The sequence below is a fragment of the Mirounga leonina genome, unplaced genomic scaffold (genome assembly GCF_011800145.1).
Source record: "Mirounga leonina isolate KUSES-001 unplaced genomic scaffold, KU_Mleo_1.0 Mir_151, whole genome shotgun sequence".
Classification (NCBI taxonomy): Eukaryota; Metazoa; Chordata; class Mammalia; order Carnivora; family Phocidae; genus Mirounga; species Mirounga leonina.
In genome coordinates this window covers 19,531,890-19,552,337 of record NW_023270377.1, presented here as the reverse complement: position 1 = coordinate 19,552,337, position 20,448 = coordinate 19,531,890, and positions in this window count along the sequence as shown.

The window sequence follows — 20,448 nt, the reverse complement described above, 5'->3', positions numbered from 1 at the left end:
TGTGGTCCATATATACAATGGAATATTACTCAGTCATCAGAAAGGATGAATACCCAACTTTTACATCAACATGGATGAGACTGGAAGAGATTATGCTAAGTGAAATAAGTCAAGCAGAGAAAGTCAATTATCATATGGTTTCACTTATTTGTGGAACATAAGGAATAGCATGGAGGACATTAGGAGGAGGAAGGGAAAAAAGAAGGGGGGGAAATCGGAGGGAGAGATGAACCATGAGAGACTATGGACCTGAGAAACAAACTGAGGGTTTTAGAGGGGAGGGGAGTGGGAGGATGGGTTAACTTGGTGATGGGTATAAAGGAGGGCACGTACTGCATGGAGCACTGGGTGTATAGAAAACAATGAATCGTGGATCACTACATCAAAAACTAATGATGTATTGTATGGTGACTAACATAAGATAATAAAATAAAATTTAAAAACAAACAAAGAATATCAATGGAAACCACAGGTTATATTAATAAAGATCAGGGAGTCAAAGGAAGGTGGGAAGTAAAGACATTTAAACTCTATGTATTACATAAGGGGAAGTGATTTTTTGTTGTGATAATCACAGAAAAAAGATTCAAATAATGCCTTTAGAAAATATAAAGATGGACACTTGTCAATTAAAAACAAATGTTTGCCTTTTAGATCATTTAGTGAAGATAAAAGCAAACAAACCTAGTCCACCTATCAAAAGATAGAAAATAAGGAATAAAAGGAATGACAAATACAAAACTTAAAATAATGGGATCTATGTATAGAATGGCATAATATTTATATTTATCAATATATTTCTCTTGCCATTTAGATGTCTTCTTTGGAAACATGTCTTTCATGTCTTCTGCCCCTTTCTTGATTGGATTATTCTTTGGGTGTTGAGTTTGATAAGTTCTTTTCTATTGACTATTTTTAGCAACCTTAGTAATATTATTTAGTAACCTTAGTAATATTATTGTTTCAATGTCACAGATGAGTCAACAGGGACTGGCGGAGGATAAACCACTTTCCCAAGGTGTCCCAGATGTAAGAGGCAGATTCAAGAGTTCAACCCAGGCTTATTTGACCCACAGACTTATTTCCAGTCACTGCACCATCCCACATCCATACAGCAGGGTGGGATGAGGGAGACGAGATATATCCACTGTGAATTCCCCAGTTTAAAATCAAAATCAAATTTGATTTTAATTATTATAAATTTATATATATTATATATTTATATATACATTTTAATTATTATAAATTTATATATATTTATATATACATTATTTATAATATATATTTTATATTATATATAAATTATATATATAAATTTTTATAAATATATAAATATATCATATATATAAATTTTGATTTTAATTATTATAAATTTATATATATTTATATTTATATATTATAATATATAAATATATTATATTATAAATTTATATTATAAATACAAATATAAATATATTTTTATTTGTATATTTATATTTATATAATATAATATACTTATATATTATATATTTATATTATTATATTATATGTTATATTATATATATTATATATATTATATTATTTGTATATTATATATTATTTATATATAAATTATAATATAATTTTTATTATAATACAAAATATGGTATGTTGTTTTTAAGAGAAATGCCTTAAAGATAGCATGAAAAATGCACACACAGTATATTTATCAGGCAAAGAAAGAACAAAAATCAAAAGCAGAGGTCCCAATATAAATTTCAAACAAAATGTAAAATTAAAGGCAAAAACATTAACATGATTTGAAAAATATGTTGATAAATGATATAATCCATGATAATGGTATCTTTATAGACTGAAAATTTCACAGCAAACTATAAAAGCCAAAATAAAAACAAAAAATAGCTAGAAATACAATTTCAGGGAAAAAGGTAAGGGAAATGAACACACGGTTATTATGAGAGACTCTAACACACTCAGTTTGCCACTGATGAAGTAGATCAAAAATAAATTCAGTGAGCATGTAAACAATAAAATTAATGATATATTAATACATATGTACATGACCCTGTGTACATATATATGTGTATCTGATATATATGTGTATATATGGATATATATGTGATATATCTGTTATTTATATATATATTTAAATTTGATAAACATATCTCACACTTCTTTTTCATTTGTCCATACTATACACTCAAATACTGACAATATACTTTACCAGAAAGAAAATCTTAATAATAGCAACATTTTCTTGCTAATGCATAGTTCATCCATCAATTAATAATGACATTAAAATTTCAAAAATGTAGGGGACCCTGGATGGCTCAGGCAATTAAGTGTCTGATTTTGGTTCAGGCCATGATCCTGGGGTCCTGGGACTGAGCCCCACATTGGGCTCCCTGCTCAGCGAGTAGTCTGCTTTTCCCTCTCCCTCTGACCCTCCCTCCTGCTTTTGCTCTCACTTGCTCTTTCTCTCTCTATCAAATAAATAATTCTTTTAAAAAATAAAATTTAGGGGCACCTGGGTGGCTCAGTTGGTTAAAAAATAAAATTTAAAAAAATGTATAAAGCAAACAACTACTATAATTAAAAAGAAACCCTCTTCTGTATGAATATTGGATGTAAGATCAAAATTGCAATTAGTATTCATTAGAAAATAATGGCATTAATGAACTACTAAACTATGACAAAACATATATTACTAAATATATGGGACATAGCCAAAGCCCTACTGAGAGAACAAATTCATTTTCTTAACTTCTTTTATTAGCAAGACAGAATAAAAATAACTGGATCAAATATTTACCTTAATTATTTGAAAAAATAAAGCAAAAACAGGAAGCATGTTATATAGCAAGTACAGAAATCAATGAACTGGAAAACCAACATGCAAATCCAATAAAATTGAATACTAGAGCTAATTCTTTGAACAAAACCAATCTAGCATACACAATTTGGAAATCTACTAAAATGTTGGATATCAACTACCCTAGTTATTATTCTTATAGTCACAACTCATTAAAGTTCTATCTCTCCTTCAGATAAACCCAGGGAACTCTGGTCTTCCTCTTCAGCTCAGTTCCACCATTTCAAACCAGCCCCATGGTCTGACTACCAGAGGGTCACTGAAGGAAGTGGCTTACAAAGGAAATGAGTTTAACTAACTTTTTTTGGTCTAGCTCTGACTTACCAGTAGGGACAGCCTCAGATAAGAGTAATACACCAGCAAAGCTTTCCTTTGAAATGAGTGTCTTCCTCAGTTATATAGACTAATGTGGGCCCATCACAGGTAAAGGGGCATTCGCTAGGCACATAAGATTATGTGACTCTCCCAATTTCCTCTACACAAAATGGGCACTCAAGTTTTAGAAAATTGAGTTTATGGCAGACAGTTGCTCATCTTTGCTTGCATCATCCCATTTCAACAGATTTGACTTCTTTTATTCTTGTGCCATCACTGGAGCATAGAAGCATGGGTATGAGGAAGGAAATTCAAGCATGGAAGGAAAATTAAGAAAAGAAGTCCCTGCTCAATGGGCTCAAATAACTAACAATAGTGAATCCGTATATTTTTAGCATTCCTTGCTGCCCATGCATTGTGGCAAGGTCTTTAATTTTTATTTCCTTAAGCCTTCACAATAACAATATGAAAAAAATACTCATTATCCTCATTTTACTTTTTAAGAAACTGAAGCTTAAAGAGGCTAAAAGAAGCTTTCCAAAGTCACCCACCCAGTGACAGAAGCAAGGCTTACAAAGGCAGCCAGGGTCCAAAATCCATGCTGTCCCTGTTCCCCATTTCCCCCTATCTTGATGTTGTCTGTGACAAGGGCATAGACACAGAGTGTTTCCCTCTCCTCACACTCTGTTGGCTGAAAGAAGAGTAAGTTCTATCCTGACAAAATCACTACTGAGAACTCCCCTGAACCTCCTTCTAGACCCAGCTGGCTTCTCCCTGAGGCGAGGAGGAGATTTATATGATTGATGAAAGAGAGGAAGACCACAATTCATTGATCCATGTTCCTGCCGATTTGCAGTCAGCAAGTTAAATGTCAGAAACACACCAGAGCTTACCATCCATACACTTCCATCCCCCCAAGACTTCCTGTTTCATGGCGAAGTTTCCATTTTCCTTGTGGCTGACTGAATAAACATCAGCTGTGCAACACAGATTTCTATGGCCTTGGGTCCCAAGGTCATCACAAGGGCAAATATAAGGCAGCCTGTTTGACTTCATATTCAAAGTTTAATTCTGCAAGCATTTAATCCCATGATCTCTAGTCAATTCTTGGGTCTAAGTCTCGACTAGTTCAGAACTCTGAAAGAGAAGGGTGTGAATATTATCTGCCTAAAACTTCAACACAGGATATTTTGATATGCAAGACACCCCAGTGGTCTTCAGCATACATTCTTGGCTGTAAGAAATGAAGTCTTGAACCACTCACCTGACACTTTATGGTGCTGAGAACACATAATTTAATAAATGCTGGAGAAGTTCACTAAAATACTGCTCTAGCAATGCACACGACAATTATATTTGAGACGGCTTCTCTCTGAAGGTTTGCATAGGACTAAGGCAGTAGATAACTCAAGAGTAAAAGGGATGCTCTGATGGATCTTCACCTAACTTCCTTCTGTGTGCATAAAACAGTGCTCCATGCCAGCTGATTTACACAGTGCCATGTACTCTTCCCCACCCTTTGGAGCAGATAAGCTGTCCTAGGCAAAACAGCTTTCTATCCAGACAGAGTTCCTGGAATTATGGACAAAATATCCATGGTGCATATGAGATAAATTTCCAAACAGAAGAATGAAACTTTAAAACTTGTATTAAGATCCTTACTTATAAACATGTGGAGCATCACAAAATTTTAATTTCAGCCCATTTTACTCAAAGACATGGATGAGTTAATGTATAAAATTAGATTTTGACATTTGCTTAACAAGAAAGATTATCAAAATCGCAAAGGTTTGCAGTATAATTATTTCACATGGATACTGCTGCTACCTTCACAGAAAGATGGGCATTTCCTTTACCATGTGACACATGACACAGTCAGCTGATTTGGGATGGAACTACTAGGAACCTGAAGATGTTTATATATAAAGTGTATACTGAATGTTTGTATACAGTGGCTGAATTGCCTGGTTGGCTGCTCTTAACATCAGGTAGAAAATAGGTCTTGACAGCTTTATGTTCTGTTTCAAGTTTATAACCCCATTAAAAAATATTTAGAATCTTAAAACTTAAGATACTTGATTGTACCACAGACTATTATTCTTAAGAAGCACATTGGAATTCACTTACTGAATGTGATTTTTATTTTCCAAAGATTCTTCTTCCTTACTTCCATTTTCCCTCCCTCCCTCTTTCCCTCTCTCCCTTCCTTCCCTCTCTTTTCTTTTTCTCTCCTTTCTTTTTTAAACAAGGACTTTACTCTTTATCATAAAGTGATAAAGCAGTCAACAATGACCCTGAATTACTGTTCACCTCCAAGTTGTACTGGAATGTAGAACTCAACTCAATCTGGGGCACCTGGGTGGCTCAGTTGGTTAAGCGACTGCCTTCGGCTAGGTCATGATCCTGGAGTCCCGGGATCGAGTCCCGCATCGGGCTCCCTGCTTGGCGGGGAGTCTGCTTCTCCCTCTGACCCTCCCCCCTCTCATGCTCTCTATCTCATTCTCTCTCAAATAAACAAATAAAATCTTTAAAAAAAAAAAAAAAGAACTCAACTCAATCTAAGAGCAGTCCCCACGTAATGAGAAAATTCATACCAGGCCTTGTTGTCAGCCTGAGAGTCCCCTTCCAGCCTCTCTGGAGCTTCAGAGAGCCTCCTTAGTTGGACAGTTAGCCTCCTATTTCCCTGGAGAGCTTGTTTTTGCATATTTCTGACAGCCTGACTTTTGACCTGAAGGTCAAGACTTTGGCCGATGAAATAGAGTTCAAATTAAGTCAACAGTTGTCTGACCTATTGTTATGTTTTCACTGGGTCCTTCCGCAAACAGAAAACTTGCTTTTCTAGTAATTCTCAACAGATTAAACCTCTCTTTGGATCAATTGACCTCTTCTCTGATTTCTGAATTGGTGAGAATGAGCTGTGTTGATGGGGGAAGTGGGGAAGGATTGGAATGATAAGGAGGTGCTAGGAAATATGTTGTGAACAAAACGGTGGAATGAAAGAACCCTGGACAGAGAACCACTGCTGTTCACAAAGACTTCAGGCCCTGAGAATGGATGAACAGGAAACCAACATGTGCCAGCCCCCAGGCACCTCTGCACTTGGACAGCCTGGAGAGAATGTTAGCACCCCATCTTTGGAAAGGATCTCAGAAATCATTTAGCCTGAGGGTTTCTGAACATGTTTATCAGCTTGACCTTTTCTTCAAACCTAACTCAGATTAGCAATTTATAAAACAGATACAATCAAAACTGCTCTGATGAGGCCCAAAAAGAGGTCTAGCTCTTTCTGCTCCCCTCTGCCGAATGGCTCTGAAACGTCTCCTCAAAGCCCTAGTTTAATCAGGCTGGAACAGAGTTTGAAGGCCGTAGGCCCAGAACAAGTCACGACAGGGGCTCCTTTGCAGGAACCTGATGAAGGGTGACACAGCTCCACTCAGGGGAATTTACCCTGACACCCTTCGCCACCCCCCAATAGAGTTCTCTGGAGCCCCTAACAGGCTGACCCCTCCATCCATGTGACTCTCCGTCAAATGCAGGACCATGGCCAGTATGTCTCCTTGTGATCTGAAGTTCTCATTATTTGTTGACATTGGATTGTTTGCTCTTTGAGGTCAGGGATCTTCTGTTTTATCTTTACAGTCTCAGTGGCTTGTACAAAAGCCTGGCACATAGTGAGTATGCTTGTCCTCGAGAAATTAGAGAGAGCTAGGAGGCAACAGAAGGATGATTAATAATAAAGTAATAGTAAGCACTCCAGTTATGGAACTAGGCATTGGGTTCAAGACTTCCATACATATCTCAGTTTTTCCAAATACCTAACAGGGATTATTAACCCTGATAGAAGAGCTGAGCTGAGTTGGACCTGACAAAGCAGGGCCACACAGCTCATGAGTGGAGGAACTGGGATTGGAATACAAATGTATCTCAGCTTTTAATAATGGTGATGGAAGTCTAGAGGTTGAGCCCAGGGCTGGCAGATGCTCAGTAGAGGCAACAGCTGGGGAGGGAAAAAAGGAAGGCTCACTGAACTTCAACTGTGCTTTGATTGTGAAGGAGTCTGACTTGCTGTTTGGGAATTTTCCCTAATAAAGCCAGATATGGGGGCGACTGGGTGGCTCAGTCTGTTAAGCATCTGCCTTCAGCTCAGGTCCTGATCCTGGGGTCCTGGGATCGAGCCCCACATTGGGTTCCCTGCTCAGCGGGGAGCCTGCTTCTCCCTCTTCCTTTGCCTGCCGCTCCCCTTGCTTGTGCGCTCTCTCTCTCTCTCTCCCTGCCAAATGAATAAATAAAAAAATATAAAAAAAAAATAAAGCTAGATATGCCTCTACCATCAGCATAACCTCAAGTTCCTCTCTGCCTTTCTCTCCACCAGTTCTCCTCCCAACCCAGTCTTTTAATTCCAGCAGTCAGTGGGTGGGTACTGTCTAGATTCCTAAAGAGTTTGTGTTACTAGAATATTCCCACCCGGAGATGTCTGCTATCCAGTGATGTCACACATTAGGAGCAAGTGAGGTGGGAGGTGGGCTGGAGGACATGAAATGATAGATGTATGTGGAAGTGGGTGGCATAGCTTCATAGCAGGCATTTAGCACATTCTGTGTTCTCCCTCCTTTACAAATTTCTCCTTGCCAGTTTCCCACGGTCTCCCTCTTTAATTTCCTCCTCTGGGCTCTTGTTTTGTCTCAGATCATCCATGAAAACAATGCCTCCCAGAAGGCGTCATCCTTTCAGCTCCTGCTACCATCAAAGCAATGTGCTCCCTCCTGTTGCTCAGCGCCCACCTTCCCTCTGCACTGGCACCCTCTCTCACCACACACTGATGTTTCTTCCTTCTCCGTCCACCTCAAGGTGAGGATGTGAGGCTTTTGAGCCCCCTATTTCATTATTACTGGAACCTGAGATTTAGTTTCTCACTTCAGAAGCTACATGGCAAATGAAAGCAGTAGCAGCAAGAGAGGTTTGGTATGCTGGCTGGTGCCAAAGATTTGGTTAGGTCTTTGAAGCCAGTTTCCTAGTGACTTGGGATTAGGGTAAGAATACACATTTGAGATTCATGGAGGAAACATCCATCTCTCGGGCAGGGGGATCTCTGAGAGCAGTTTATTAACTAATGGTAATCCCTTCTATGGGTTCCAGTACTTCACAGCTCACCAAGGCTTCCTTGTATATGATCTCATTTGATTTTTACATCAGCTCTCGGGGCTTGCCAGAAAAATACCATATCTCCATTCTACACACATGGTGCATTTCTTAGTAAGGAGACCAAAGTTGCATGACAAATCCACAGTCACTCAGCCCTTTAGTGTAAGAACCAGGATGGAAGCCCAAGTTTTCTGTATTGTGAAGATCCTATGAATGAGGCAGGTAGATGAAATACAGAACAAAATATCTTGTTCAATTCTGTGTTCTGAAGCCTTAGTCTATATCCTCATTTCCTTTCTGGATCCTGGACCTCTGCTCTGTTATCATTCACCATGGTGGAAACATAGATGAAATGGAGTGATGTGGAGAGCAGGTGGCTCTTGATCTCTAGGGGCTGCTTCTAAGACAGGCTTTGGAGGACAAAACTGATGCTGTTGTGAAACCCATCTCTAGCATGACATTGGTAGGTGTAACCAGCAGAAAGAGCAGGGAATGGTGCCCATCTCCACCTCAGCTTCACTGCCTGCCTCCCTTCCCACCCTGATTTTGTGGTTTGTTAATTACTTGAGGCAAGGGAATGGGAGGTGTCCAGGTTCTGTCTTCTGGTTCAATCCTAACCCTCCTTGGCCCTTAAACATTTCTCAGAGTCCCTGTCAGTTACAGAATAAGAGGCAAACTGGGCACCTCATCCTTCCCAGGCTTGCACATAGATGCCAGAACTGTCCCCCACAACAAAGCTTCCTCAGGGTCCCACACACCCAGCCACCCTCACCCACCCAACTTCCTGGAAATCTCTGTTCCTCTAAAGCAGGCTTTGGCTTTGTTCCCAGAACCAGGCAGAATGGAAATGCTTTCTAAGAAAAACATGAACAAGGGAATTACATTCTGATCTGATGTTCCTTCACCAAGACAATTGTGTTTGCTCTTCATCAACATTGCTTTATCCCCTTTTCTGTAAAGACTGCTCTGCTGGTCAAAAAATAACTATAGTTTGTTTTTTCCCTAGTAATTAAAAAACAAAATCCAACCCTTATGAATTGCTGTCTTATTCTGGTAAAATGTCATTAATCATACCATTAGCACTGTGTTATAATAACCTGGAACGATGGTCCTGGAAAGTCTGTGGGGTATCCCTTCTTTGAGATTATTTAAAGAATTGAGAAACCCTCCAGAGTCCCTAGATTATGGCTCTCCCTCTCTGTCCTCTACCCATAGCTCAAATTGTGTTCTTTCATAGTCTGATTATTGAATTTCACTTACTGCTGCCATATTTGGGTAACACTATCAAGGAGCATGACTTTTGCCCAATGTCTAGTGATCCAAAACACTTGTTCTTTCCCCTTGCTAACTGCCTACAGTCCAGTACATGCTGTGTTGTTTTGATGTTGACCTCATTTGACCTTCAAATCATCATTGAAACTGGCTTTCCCATAGGAAAAGAATTTCAGGCCACACACTACAACCATTGTGTTTGTCTCACACAATATTGTTCTGAAGGCTTCTGTCAACTTAATTCAAGTGTGAAGCACTAAGCTGGCACTCAACAGAAGTTGGGAGCAGTTTAACTATAGGATATACTGTTTATTACTTTAAAATTGGAGCTGCTTCCCTTAGTAGCAATGTGGGGCTATCTGCCAAGCCCTGTGTTGGATGCTGTAAATACCAAGATTGTTATGAACAGTCCCAGCCTTAGACTCTAAAGAAATTCTTACTGGGTTTTCATTTACCAGTTTATAGATCTTTCATCTAGACTATGCCTTTCAGATTATTCAACCACCATATTATGATTCATTTTTGTTTCAGCCCTTATCTGTGTCCTAGACCTCTTGAAAAAGTAGCAAAAGCAATGGTGAGGACAAAGGGAAAGACAGACTTGAGTTCTGCTCTTAATTCACTCTGTGACTGTAGATTTTTCTCTTGACTTCTCTGAACTCAGTGAATCTTTATGTAATATTAGAGGAATAGGGTTACAAGGAAACCTAGGGATAAAGTCATTGCTGGTTGAAAGATACAAATACTTATTAAGAGATGACTATTGCCAAGATGTTGGAGATGGAAAGGTAAAAGAAATTTGGTCCCTGACCCTGATGGGCTTACAGCCTAGCAGTGAAACAATCTGTGAGCCTGTGGCTTCTGCCTAATGCCTAGCACATTCCTTGAACTTGGTAAGTACTGGAGGATATTAATTTGGGCAGGGATTTAAGACTAGTTCTTTCACCACACTTGCTATTTCCAAGTGGAACTGATTGCCTTTCTACCTTCTATTTCTAGAGAAGAAAGATACCTTCTGAGATAGGTCCTAAATATTCCCATCAGATCTATAACTGGCTTTGTGATGTAGCAGAAAAAGCATTGAATTAAAGCTGAAACATCCAGTTCCATAACTTTGGGTAAGTCGTGGCCCTCTTTTGTACTCTCCTGGTAATGAATGGTTTAAATTAGATGAGTTCTAGGGTCCCTCCCACTCTAGCATTCTTTGAGCTGAAGATCATGGCCACATCACTTGGACATTCTACCAGTGTCCTGGCTCTATCCTCAGGAACATGTGTCTAAACTGAGATATTTAATTGTCTCTTTTCCTGCCCCTTTCTCCCTTTGACTTCACCCCCAGTCTCTGCACTCCAGATCCACTGCATTCGGCCTGCCATATGTGTCTGCTTCTCAGCTTCTCAGTTCCTCCTTCTCTTCCTGTTCAGCTCTCTTCTTCTTGAAGTCAGAATCTCTCTGTCCTTGGATCTTACCATTCCTCCTAATCTGGCTGATGAGTACCACCTTCTCCCCTTAGCTTGAACCATATTTTACTCCTGTGAATATATCTCCTTTAAAGCTGTATCACATCCATTTTACAAGCAACATAAATATGAGGATGCTAATTTTTAGTTTTTACACTCAACTCCTTAGAGATTATCCCTTTGTATTTCAGTCATTTTTATTGCTACTCACAGTTACATAACCTCATTCCATGACCCTCGCTTCATGCCCTCTACTACTGGTTAAAATGCTTCTGTAATTGGTGACTAGTATAGCACATGGGCATACATTAGGGGGAAAAAAACTTTTCAAAGACATTATAGGAATCTACAGCTGCTTTGTCTGAGTATCTGGCTATTCACTTGGCAGCTTGCATTTTTGTTTGACATTGATAACTGGGAACTGGTCTAAAATTTACCCAGACACTTGCTAGTTTGGAACATTGTTTCCCTCTTGAAAATTTTTCTCAGAGGTATTTAAATTTATTTTGGTCACTTGTAATCAAGTTGCTATATTTTGCTTACTTCAGCCATAACAAAATAACTTAAAACTATTAAAATCAACTTATTTATTTATTTATTTATTCATCCATCCATTCATTCATTCATTCATTTTACATTTCTCCAGGGGGAAAAAAATTACCCTTCTTAACCTACACTTCCTTTGTCAATAACTTGCATTTTCCCAGAGTAATGGTGGTTTTGAGAACATGATTTTTGGTAATATTGGATTTCTTAAGAAGGCAATTAACGCATTGTAGCAGAAGAGACTGTCATTAAACCTTTTCGTTATTTATTTTGCATTTTTTTCTTGCCATAATTTGGAAAGTGTAAGAGGCAGAACTATCTGAGGGTAAGAGAGGCAGGCAAGATGTCCCTGGAAGAGCTGGGAGTGGCATCTTGAGGAAGACAAAGATGCTCATGGGTAGAAGGAAATTCCCCTCCAGTCCAATCAAGTACAGGATGTCATTGACTGACATCAATGACTGCAAAACTGGAAATAGACAATCCCAAGGACTTAGCAATGAGATAGCATCTCTTTTCAGTTGATGGCTTACGTCAGTGGATGTGATACAACTTTGTTAATTATTATGCTAAATATTTTTCAAGCCTCTTGTCATTTTAACCTTCTAGCAATCTCATAAGAAATATACTACTGAGATCCCCATTTTATAGAAGAGGAAACTGAAGTTTGGAGAAACAAGTCATTTAGGAATCATTGTGGAACAGGTAAATAGCAGAGCAAGCCAGGGCCACTATGGCTACCTCATTTTCAGGCTCTGCAAAATATGCAAAATGGAATGTGGGATCCTTTGTTCAAAAAACAGGAAATGTATTGTATGGTGACTAACATAACATAATAAAATAAAATAAAAAAACAGGAAAATTTTTCATTAAAGGTAGTAAAATATAAAGCTATTTCCATTCTTTCACAAAGTCTTTTAACTTGTCATGGTATTTTTATAATTTGCTATTTAATGTTGTAAGTAAAGAAAAATTAAAATTATATATTATTAGCATAGATTTTACTGTTCACCCTTATATTGTGCAATAACACTTTCAAATGCAAATATAAGGGCATTTCACTCTTATGAGGAATCCCTGAAATTACACAATTCATATTTTGTATCTCATACATGCACACATTTCGTTCTTACCAGAACAGTGTAAAAACTGCACAAAACTAGTTCAAATAATTTTACTTCACTTCTTAATATAGAAACATTCTTTATCTTGAATTGCTGGTTAGTACAGAAGGCTGAGAAGGAAAGGAACAGTGAGTTGTCCAAACTTTCTTTTTCTTTCTGTCATCTTTTTCCATGTAAGTGGTTGACTAACAGGGAAGTAACATGAGTAATAAAGGGCATGATAAGATTCCTTACTCACTGTTGGTTCTTAGAATGCCATTGCCTTCAAAGCAAGTTGCATGCAAAGCATTCAAATGGAAAATATGGCTTCTCTGGGCTGCTGGAAGCCCCATTCACTGTCACAGACACCACTTGCTCACCTGATACTTGCTTTGAGTCTCTCTAAACTCCAGTGCATTGTGGATCCACCAGAATCCTGTGCTCACAGGATTTCATGAACATTATATGCAAATAGAGTGCCAAGAAACAGCAGTGAACACTTGTTCTGTGGCTCTCTCATGCTCCATGGTCCCATTGAATTTCACTTACAAAACACAAGTACAAAGATACAATTACTAAGGTTTTTTGCCATGGCAATGGCAGTGCATTAAACCTAGCATGGGGCCCTTGTCAGGACAAGGCTCTGGGGGACAGCATTAGCTGAATGCCCATAAAGCCAGCTTTGACCAAGACTTGGACTTGAATCTGTTTGAGCACAAATCTCACTCTATTCCACTGTGATAAATGGACTCCAGCTGAATTCAAGGAATTATAACTGTGGGCCCTTCACTTTATTCCTCCCATGCAGTCAGTAGTTTTAAAATATGCCCACAAATTATTTACTCCTCTTACATGAGCACTGTACTTAGTGACTTACTTGTAATAAATATAATGGGGCAAAATGATGGAGTATGACTTCAAGAGTAAATGAAAGACACTGCACCTCCAGTTTTCCTTTCTCTCTTCGATCACTTGCTCTGGGGGAGGCCAGCTGCCATAACATGAGGACAAAGCCCTATGGAGAGCCCCACATGCACAGCAACTGAAGCCACCTGCCAATGGTCAATGAAGAACTAAAGCTTCTTGCCAATAGCCATGTGAGTGTGCCATCTTAGAGGCAGATCCTTCAGGCCTGGTCAAGGCCTTCATGTGATTGCAATCTTGGCTAACATTTTAAATACGATCTCATGAAAGACCCAAAGCCAAAGTCACCCAGCTAAGCTTCTCTTGAATCCCCAACCCACAGAAACTTTGAGATTATAAATTTTTTGGTTTTAAGCCTCTGTGTTTTGGGATAATTAGCTATACAGCAATAGATAACTAACATACCACTGTTTTCAAGTAGAACTATATTCTTAGTACAATTCAAAGAATCAAAGCTATTTCCAGGAGTTTTTCTGGCCATGTTAGAAATCTCAGGAGATCTGAAAATGGACAAGAGACAAGCCTCTACTTGTAAGGTACATACTGGGGAGAAGAAGCAGAAGATACTCTATAGGTGTCATTTCTTTTAGATACCCTTTAATAAGACCAGGGCTTATTTCCTGCTCTTGATTGTTGGAGGATGATGACTAGGCACCCACCACTACCCCTATACACTCACCAGAGGGAGAAGAATTGCTAATCTGATTGGATGATATATGTGCCCTAGGCTGTATTCCTTGTGCCTTCTTCAAGCTTCACTGTCATCTGGCGGACCAAGCTGAGGCACATTTTACACAATTCCTCAACAGACTCCAATAGTGTTAAGCTTCAGCAGCTCAGACCCCTTCCTCCATCCTTGCTTCACTCCACCAATTTCTTTGCACTAGCTCCCCTACAATCACCCCTGGGGGGCCTGGATGGGGGCAGTGGACCAAAACCAAGACAGTTGGTCAGTCTGGCATTTGGGAAGGCCATGCTTTACCAGTCAGTGAAGTTACCGTCTTCTAAAAAGGAAGAAAGTCCAGACTTCTCTCTACTTCTCTTCTCTTACACAAGAGTCTGTTCAACCACAGGCCAAATGGCCTTAGCTATTTCAGACCCTAAGGAAAAAATGTTGTTTTCCTCATTGTTTACAACACTATTTTTCTCTTGTCACTTTTGAGTATGCTTCAACTGGACTTTCCTTACAGCACGAATGCTAACTAAGACTTTATCCTGATGTTGAAGGTTAGCTAGCAATGAAAGAAGCAGAGACCTACCTAGGATAGGACCAGCAACATACAGGTACCTAATATAGGACCAGAAATCATCGCTGAGTAAAGTTTAATATTAAAAAACACAGAACCACATGGAAGCCTGCATCACTGTATTTAGCAATTGGTCTGAGTTGCTGGTCTAGAGGGGGCTGGTGCCCCTAGGCAAGGAGAGGCAAATAGTATTATGGCTGAGGATAGAGTTAGATCACAGAGAAGGAGATTTATTTAGGGGACAGCTAGAATTGACAGGGTAGGTTGTAGGGGCTGGCTTTAGCAGCCATGGGGCCCAGTTGTTTTTAAGTAGCTAGTGTATCTGTTAGTTTTAGCAGTATTGACAATAATCACCAGGTTTAACAAATCACCAGGTTTAACAAACATAGGGACTCAACTGGGAAAAGGCAGCTGGGACAGCATGTATCTGATATTGATGGGAATGGTTATTTCCATTCAAGAGGTTAGAGGAGGGTTTTTTTGGTTTTTTGCTTTTTGGGTTTTTGTTTTTTGTTTTTTGTTTTTTTGTCTCCCCAAGAGTCCTAAAGAAGCTTCATTTCTTTGCAACTTCCAGTTGTATCCAGACAGGACAGGACTGCTGCCAGAACTGCTCATTGCAAGCATTGTCATCATCTTTGAGGTTTGGGTAGTCCTGGGCAGGTCTTGAGAGTAAAAAATTTTTGATGGTTAAGCATTGACAAGCAGTCTGTTCTCTGTCCTGCTCTGTGGCAGGGACTGAAGAAGTGTCAGGCTTCTCAGGGTGTAGGGAAGAACCTTTTACACTTTGTCCATCTCAGTCCAGAGAGGTAGAACTTTCTCCCAATACAATGAAAAGGGAAATTCTGATTCTCTCCATCAATCGCAGGAGGTAAGACATAACCTGAGTATTTGTGGGAGTCTGGAATTGTAGGGACTATATTTCTTGGTTGGTTAGTGCTAATGCTTTGAATATCACAGTCATAGCACAGGCTCTTGCCTCCTTTATCCCCTTCCCCAAGGGATCAGATGGAGTGGGCTTATTGTTTTTGATAATGTACTTGAACTTCATATAGTAACTCCCCAGGACATTGCCTCCCTGAAGTGAGGAACATGCTATTTTCCACTTTCTCTGCCTCCAGTTGACCCTGCTGTGTAGATTAGATGTCTTTATTTAATAGGAAAGGACTGGAAGTCCCACTCTGGACACATGTTTCGCCTCCTCCATTCCAACTATTTCTAGAGATGGATGTTGAGGAATTATATTTGGGGCTGTTATATCAACATAAGTGTGTATATATATATATACACACACACATACATATATATACACATACATAAAATATTACAAACATAAATATTCATACACACACATATATATATATATATAATTTTTTTCTGATTCATTTGAAAGTCAGTTGCAGACATGCTACTTTATCCCTAAACACTATGATACCATAGCGTGTACTTCCTGAAAATGATGACATTCTCTTATATAAACACAAAACAATGATCAAAACCAGGAAATTAATATTGATGCAGTGTAGATATGATCTTACCTACAGGCCTTATTTATATTTTGCCAAGTGTTCCAGTGATGTTTTTAATAACAAGAAAATTCTGGATCATGCTTGGATTTTGATTGCCATGTTCCTTGAAGCTGCTTTAATTTAGAAGTCCCTCAATCTTTGCCATTCATGAAATTGGCAATGGAGAAGAATGCAAGCCTCAGTTATTTGGTAGAAGGTCCCTCCAACTGGGTTTGCCTGATGTTTCCTCTCTATTAGATTTAGGTTACATGACTTTGGCAACAATACCACAGACATGATGCTGTATTCTTCTCAATACATAAGATGAGGAGGCGCCTGGCATCTATGTGTCTCATATCTGGACGTGGTAATCTTTTTTTTTTTTTTTAAGATTTTATTTATTTATTTAGTAGAGAGAGAGAGCATGTGCATGAACAGGGGGACGGAGAGAGGAAGAGGGAGAAGAAGACACCCCGCTGATCAGGGAGCCCAACACAGGGCTTGATCCCAGAACCCTGAGATCATGACTTGAACAGAACGTCAGATGCTTAACTGACTGAGCCACAGGTGCCCTGGGACATGGTAATCTTGATCATTTGGTTAAGAAAGTGTCTGCCCAGTTTCTCCACTAAAAATTCATTTTCTTGCTTGTAATCAGCAAGTATCTTGGGGTGGGGACCTAAATTGAGATTATAGAAGTATCCTGGTACTTCTCAAATTTTCACACTTTAGTTTTAACATCCATTGGAGATTTTGTTTAAATCGATTATTATTATGATGATTACTGAAAAGTAATGTTCTAATTCCATCATTCTTTCTATGATTATTGGTCAGTTTTCTACTATGAGAAAAACATTCCCTTCTTATCTACTTTGTTTATTAATTAATTCATTCATTTATATCAGTGTTGACTAATGGATTTTATTCTCTTCAGTGGATTGTATTCCTTTATTCTGATTATTTGGATGCTCAGATTGTGCCAGATTTTGCCAGTCCAAGCTCTTTCAGACTGGCTCCTATGTTCATCTGACATATCTGCATCATTCTTTGTGTACTTTCTTACTTTTTGGCAGAAAAGGATATGTTCATCTCGTTTTGTATTTTTCCCTGCTCCATCCCCAGAAGCAGCCATTTCACAAAAGAGTCTTGGTTCTTTTTAGAGGCAAATGGCATTTAGATCCATGCTTTGGGGATGATTGTTACTAGGTCCTATCAGCAAATACAGAAAACAGATGTATGCATGCATATATATTCATACATACAAGTTCATGTGTATGCAAATATAATATCTATATCAATATCTATATACTAGAAACTATGAGTTTCCAGGGATACCTCCATTCCAATTCAGTGGCACAGGATTCATTCCATTCTTCCCCCTATCCATTGCTGGAGCTTCCTTATCTAACAGTGAGAAATATGGCATCCATTTTCCACAATATATGCACTTATTTGCTCAACACATAAAAAGTATTTTCAAAATTGCTAACCCATGCTTCTTTGAATAAAAGAACTAAAGTTCAATGTTAGTTTAAAAATTGTTGGTTTTGGGAGGAGTAGGAGACCTAAATTTCATCTGGTCCCAGGAATTCAGCTAGATAGGGATCAAACCATTCTGAACACCTATGAACTCAACAGGAGATCGAAGAAAAAAATAGCAGCAACTCTCTGAACAGAAAAGCCACCACTTTCTGGAAGGTAGGACGTGTGGAAAAGTGAATCTGAGGCGACATTCAGGACGATAGACGGCGGGGGGAGGGAGCCTCCGTCAGCTGCTACTGGCAAGTGATAGAGCTGCCGCAGAGCACAAAATCGGAACTTTTAAAAGTCTGCTCCACTGAGGGGCGTCGCTCCAGTGGCTAAGCAGGAGGTGGAATCCTCATGGGGACAGTGTGGTCTCAGAACCCTGGGGTCACAGAAAGACCAGGGATGACTGAGTGTGGCAGACCTCCCAGGTATAGGAGTGGGAGAAGCTGGCCACAGAGATGGAGCTGAGGAGTGGGCTCGCAGCTCAGGGTTGTCATAAACCATGATCCGGGGTATAGTCGGGCCACTGTTCTTCCAGCAGGGACCCAACAAACAGCAGATCTGGGGAGATTCCCCTTCCTCCCCCAGGAGGAGCAGCGTGGGAGCGCACTGCAGGAATCTGCTGGGTTTGGAGACTCCAAATGAGGTTGGGTGCCGGAGATAGAAATGCTTGGTCACAGGCCGGGTGAGCACGGAGTGCGGCCAGAGACCAGGGAGATGGGAGTGACTGACTGCTTTCCTCTGGGGGCTCACTGAGGAGTGGGACCCTGAGTTCTCACCTCCTCCAGAGTGGAGATTGGGAGGCTGCCATTTTCACTCTCATCCTCCAAAGCTGTATGGAAAGCTTGCAGGGAACAAAAGCCCCCGAGAGCAAACCTGAGCAGATTACTTAGAGCGGACTCAGCAAGGGAGGGGCAATTCTGCCTCCAGCAAAGACATTTGGGAACCACGGCAACAGGCCCCTCCCCCAGAAGATCAACAAGAACAGCCAGCCAAGACCAAGTTTACCGATCAATGAGAACAGCAGAACTCCAGCACTAGGGGAATACTGTACATAGAATTCATGGCTTTTTTACCATGATTCTTTACTCTTACAAAGTTAATTTTTTTAAACTGTCTTTTGTTTTTTTATATTTTTTCTCTTTTTCAACCAACATCTTATCAATTCCTTTTTTTAAAAAATCTTCTTTATTTTTCATTTTTAGAGTCATATTCTATCCCTTCATAGTAGTTAACCTTATTTTTGGTATATATATATAAGTTGTTTTCTCTTTAAAATTTTGGGATACAGTTTCTTCTAACAGACTAAAATATACCCTAAATCTCTAGTGTATGGCTTTATTCTAGTTTCCTGCCTGATCACATTCTCTCCCTTTTTTTAAAAATTTCTCTTCTTTCTTTTTTCAACCAACTTCTTATCAATTCCTTTTATAAAATCTTTATAATTTTCATCTTTACAGTCATATTCCATCCCTTCATTGTATTTACCCTTATTTTTGTACATATATAAGCTTTTCTTTCTTTAAAATTTTGGGAGGCAGTTTCTTCTAACAGACCAAAATATGCCCAAAATCTAGTGTGTGGCACTGATCTATTCACCAGCTTGATCATATTTGATCATATTCTTTTTTTTAAAATATTTTTCTTTTTCTTTTTTCTTTTCTTTTCTTTCTTTCCCCCCCATTTCAGGTCTCTTCTGATTTATTTAGTGTATATTTTTCTGGGGTCATTACCCTGTTAGCATTTTGTTCTCTCATTCATCTACTCACCTCTAGGCAAAATGACAAGCTGGGAAAAATCACCTCAAAAAAAAGAACAAGAGGCAGTATGGACTGCCAGGGGCCTAATCAATACAGACATTAGTAAGATGTTGGAACTAGGGTTCAGAATGATGATTATAAAGATACTAGCTAGGCTTGAAAAGAGCATGGAAGATATTAGAGAAACCCTTTCTGGAGAAAAAAAGAACTAAAACCTAACCAAGTTGAAATCAAAAAGGCTATTAATGAGACGCAATCAAAAATGGAGGCTCTACGAGATGCCCTTCAACAGATGAATGGATAAAGAAGATGTGGTCCATATATACAATGGAATATTACTCAGTCATCAGAAAGGATGAATACCCAACTTTTACATCAACATGGATGGGACTGGAAGAGATTATGCTAAGTGAAATAAGTCAAGCAGAGAAAGTCAATTATCATATGGTTTCACTTATTTGTGGAACATAAGGAATAGCAAGGAGGACATTAGGAGAAGGAAGTGAAAAATGAGGGGGGAGAGATTTGGAGGGAGAGATGAACCATGAGAGACTATAGACCTGAGAAACAAACAGGGTTTTAGAGGGGAGGGGGAAGAGGGGATTGGTTAGCCTGGTGACGGGTATTAAGGAGGGCATGTACTGCATGGAGCACTGGGTATTATACGAAAACAATGGATCGTGGATCACCACATCAAAAACTAATGATGTATTGTATGGTGACTAACATAACATAATAAAATTTAAAAAAAAAGTCTTACTCTCAGAAAGTAGCAGAAACAAGATTATGAAGTTTTTAA